The 5,043-nt window shown below is 39.4% G+C and overlaps 1 non-coding gene across 1 annotated transcript; it reads right to left on the reverse strand.

Annotated features, from left to right (window-relative positions):
• Positions 1-2,727: 2,727 nt before the first annotated feature.
• Positions 2,728-2,799, reverse strand: trnav-uac. Its single transcript has one exon. It is a non-coding gene; the product is annotated as a tRNA-Val (tRNA).
• Between the last annotated feature and the right edge of the window lie 2,244 nt (positions 2,800-5,043).

Here is a 5,043-nt window from a genome sequence, read left to right on the forward strand (position 1 = left end):
AAAGTCTGCAGTAATTTCCTCCCCCCACCCCCACCCCTCTTATTCCTACTGTCATCAGTTCAACATTGCGCTATGCTGGTATCCAGTGATGTAGCACACACAGCTTGGCCAATGGTGACATTTAGAGCAAAGTATGGGAAATAATGGATTTGTTCCTGCAATTTATAGTCGTAAAACTCAGCAGAGAAGGAGGCCATTTGACTTATCGAACCTTTGTTGGTAGTAGGTCTCTGATGCTCATCACTCTAATCCCAATTCCTGGCTCCATAACCTTTTATATGCAGGTTAACGGAGTTAACCTTCAACCTGATATTTCAGAGAAATATTAAACAGAAGTACTGAATAATGTTGCACTTAAATGCATTGTAGAAGAAATACTCGAGGCCAAGATTACTGAAAAAAAATGTTATTGCACTTTTTATGTCTGACATTTTGTCCTTAAGATATAATAATGTCCAGGATATCCAATTCTGTTTTTTTAAAAATACATGTAGTCTCCAACCCTTCTCCACAAGTCAGACTGTTCGTAGTTTCACCCTTTCTTTTAGAATGAATGTTTGAAATGGAAATAGTGTGTGATTAATGTAAAGCTAATTGAAGAGGCTTTGAATGTGAATTGTTCTTGCTGAAAATTGGTAATATCATTCCAGTCATTGCTTCATTTGACTAAAGAATTTCATCAGCTAATGCTCTTGAGTGATTACAAACGTGTGTAAAATTTTAAGGTAACCAACTTGTTTTGCCAGAGCTCTCTTGCTCTCTGAAGAAACGCAATTTGTACTTCTCTCTTTGAAACCTGCCTCTTTTTTTACTAAAACTGGAACGGTAATTTGGGAGTCAGTGGATGCCCAAATTAGATACAAACAAATGAATGCAATATTGACAGATATATTTAATGTACCTGCTTTCCTCTGTTGACTACTTGCTCTCCAGGTGAATGAGGTCTGAGCAGAAATGTCAGTCAAGACAAAGTGAAATATTATCACTTCATGAGAGAGATCAATCGTGGTATTTCACTGGCAGAGTCTGTATCCACAACTTTTAAGGGACAAGATTTCTCAGGGACTTGTCGTTCACCAGTATTTTGGGACGTTCTCCTGACTTGAAAGACACTATACAAATGTAATTTGTTCTTGCCCTTCAGATGACAGATTAAACTAAGGTCCCGTCTGCCTTTTCAGATTGACGTTAAAGGTCCCACAGCACTATTTGAAAAAAGAAGGGAATTTCTTCTCCCACTGTCCTGGCCAACAATTCCCCAGATATAATTTACCATTCACTTCACAATTGTGTATTTGCAGGTAAACGCGCCAGTCAATTTGTGCACAGCAATGTCCCACAAACAGCCATGAAGTGACTGATCAATTTATATATGAACAATTGTTGGCTAGGGCACCAGGAGAAACTCCAAACAGTATCTTGGGATTTTGAATGTCCACCTAAACAGGCAGACAGAACGTCTTTCTAATATCTCATGCAAAGGACAGCTCCTCCAATGACAATATTGCACAGCCTCAGCAATGGATGAGAATCTCAGCCTAGACTGTGTAGAGTTCAAAGTCCCAACATGGGGCTTCAACCTTCTGACTGAAAGGCGAGAGAGTTACCAACTGAACTAGAATCACTTCAGTAAAGGGTTAATTTAAAATCCTCATCACTGCCCAAACCTTAGATGTCTTGATGCAAGATTTTAAAAAAAATTTGGTCGATCATTAATCTTCCTTAAAACTGCCAGTCAGGTGTATTCAGAAGTGCTTTTAAAGATACTTTCACTTTCAGCATTAAGGATGACAGGAACATTATTGGTGCCTGCTTAGTGAAGGAAAGGTTCTGAAAATATTATTTCATGTAAAATCTTTTGACTCAGGCAAGCGCAACAAATCTCTTGAGCTTTAAGACCTACAGTTCAAAGAAGGTCTGGTTTTAACAGACCGTATAAGCAACATTAGTCGTGTACCATGACTGAGCTGCACTACGTGAATGGTTTATTCATATCTGAACATGACGCATAGTTCAAGAAGTCACGACCCAAACATTTCTGTAATGGAAGCAAAGTTTAAAAACAACCTTCACCTTCCCTAGGGACAAGAAGTGGTCCATATCCCCCAGTCTGTATCTCTGGATTCCAGTTCCTGAATGTATTCAAGGATGCATCTAGTGTAATGAGGCATTTAGATAATTGTAGACCTGGTTGTTTATTTCTCTTAGGAGACTGAAAGAAACTCCCGTCTCTTTTAGAACAGTGCCTTGGCATCTTTAACGTCCACCCAAACAGGCAGATATGACCTTGGTTAACATCCCATCCGGAAGATGCCACTTCCAACCACTTTGTGCTCTCAGCACTATAGTGGAGTATAATCTTAGATTTTGAGTTTAAAGTCCCAATATTCGTCTTGAACACACAACCTTATTATTCAGCAGAGGCAAGAATGCTACCAACTGAGTCAGATCAATCAATTTTTGATGCTTGTCTATGAAGGCAATTATAAAATTAATAATCCTTGCATTTGATATAGCGCTTTTCACATCTTCTAGATGTCTCAAAGCGCTTCACAGAATAGACTGTAAAGTGAATTGACTGTATTTTTTGTGGGCGAAATGCGGCAGCCAATTGCGCACAGCAGTGTCCCACAAACAGTTGTGGTTTGAAGTGACCAATTTATTGTTGTTTTTTTTTCTTGAGGAATTATTATCAGTCGTGTGGAGTAAGGAAACTTGCTCAAGGTTTCACCCTGCTGGGAATTGAACCCAGATCTTTCGCATGTAAAGCGAGTACTCTAACCACTGAGCTACAGGATTCCATATTTCTAGTCAATAAATGTTGCTTGCTTTCAAAGGTGAGACAAAGCAGTGTGTAACTTTTGTAGTGATTGTCCTTCCTGATGCTTGTTTGCTTCTTAACTCAGAAACTCAGTTTCTTCTAGTTTGCTGATCTTCAATCCTCTGGATAAAATTGGTCATTCACTTCATGGCTGTTGATGAGTCATTTCTTTGTACAAATTAGCTGTTGCATTTGCCTACAGATACACAGTCATTACACTTTATGTAAAGCATGTGATTCAATTTGAGGCAGTTCAATTATGTGATAATATAATAATAATCTTTGCATTTGATATAGTGCCTTATCCCCTCTTTGAGACTTCTCAAAGTACTTCACAGAATATACTGTAAAGTGTAGTGACTGCATATTGTGTGGGCGAAACAAAGGTGTTGTATTAATTGTAGCTATTATTATTTTTATTGTATATTTTATTACACTGGAAAGAAGCTTGAAAACCTGTGCTTGTGGTTACTCCAGCTGCTCTGGCTGGTTGTGTAAGTGTTTTTGGTGGGATGTAAAATGGCTATTAAGTAGAATGATGGTTCACTTCGAAGCCAAACCAAAACTATTTGTGTGGAATGTCCATTGATTGGTTTAGCAGGTTAATCAATGTCACCCTTGAGTACATTTCCAGTGCAACAGAAATTTCCAGTTCAGCAATCCTTAAATTTTACCTGTGTGCCGAATGTTAATGTATATAATGCAGTCTGTCACACAAATTTGTGGAAAATGCTCTCAATAGCTCTGTCTATTTCCTTCACAACTGGAAACAATTGCCTTATTATTCAATTGTGTTCACCGGGAGTCATGTCTGTCCAACGGTCTTCAATCAATGTCACTCCAGGACTATTTTTAAGTATTGTCGGTACTATTTATTTTTATTGAAAATATAATGTATTTTGTAAAAGGCTGAAACCGTGACTCTGTGATTTATGGCTTTGTCTCAGCTGAGCACCTTATTAATACAGCCTTATTACTCACATCCAACTATCCCAAACGTGTATCTCTTATATATATTAGCAACAAATAAAAGATTGGTTAGATACACGATTGTTGGCTGTTACAGGGCTTGTGTATCTCTTGTATCCTGTACACCCCTGTGCGCTTGTCTCATGAATCAATATAGAAACCACTATATCCCGAACAGCTTGCTGGACAGTGATATAAATGGCAAGCTATGCGGTTTTAGCTGGTTGGACTCCAGCAGTTCCCCCAACGCACACTCTGGGGTCCCCAAGCCTTGGCTCTTGCCAACCTGCGCCTAATACTTTCCGGAATTAAGTAAGCAGGATGTGTCCCTCCAGGGAGAGAGTGTGCATTCCATTCCAACAATCTATCCCTGGGATTTCCATGTGTAAATCTGAGCTTGGTTTGGATACTCTTAAGCATGAAGATGGGTTTCCACAAGTGTCAGACACCTGGCTGACCAAAAATGAACTGTAACCTTGCGGTGGAAGATGGGGGTGGAGGGAGGTCCAACCATTCTGTGCTCCCAGCACTATACTGAAGTATAACCTTAGACTTTGCGTTAAAAGTCCCAACATTGGACTTGAACACACAACCTTATTATTTAGAGGCAAGAATGCTACCAATCCTATGCCATTTTAGCCTGTTAGACTCCAGCAGTACCCCAACACACACTTTGGGTTCCCCAAGTCTTGACTCTTGCCAACTGCGCCTAATACGCCTAATAATAATACTCCTTGCATTTGATATAGCGTCTTATCACGTCATTGAGATGTCTCAAAGCGCTTCACAGAATATGCTGTAAAGTGTAATGTATTTTTATTAGATAATGGTCAAGCCTGAACCACAAGAAATGAAGCAGGATTTCTATTTACTTCACGTTTTGTTTATACCAAATTTTGCATCCATTTGCAACTGTGATACAATGACTTGAATATACTTTGCTTAAAATGAACTTCCTGAAGCACTTCAAAGATGATTGGGATTATCAAGTAAATCGGAGAGGAGTGGGAGTCTGCGGGTGTCAGCCAAAGTCATGGTTGAAGAGAAATATTTTTAAAGTGGGGATAGAAAACACAAAGGCAAGGGATTTTGGGAGGGAGCACGGGCATAATGATTGAAGGCCTGGCCACCAGTGGTGGGACAACAACAACAATTTGCATTTATATAGCGCCCCCTACCGCAGGGCAGTGTCCCAGAGTGTTTAACGTGAAGATTGAGCAATGAACCAGTATTGGAAAAGCGTACGTAGAGAA

The sequence above is a fragment of the Callorhinchus milii genome, unplaced genomic scaffold, assembly GCF_018977255.1.
Source record: "Callorhinchus milii isolate IMCB2004 unplaced genomic scaffold, IMCB_Cmil_1.0 Scaffold1, whole genome shotgun sequence".
Lineage (NCBI taxonomy): Eukaryota > Metazoa > Chordata > Chondrichthyes > Chimaeriformes > Callorhinchidae > Callorhinchus > Callorhinchus milii.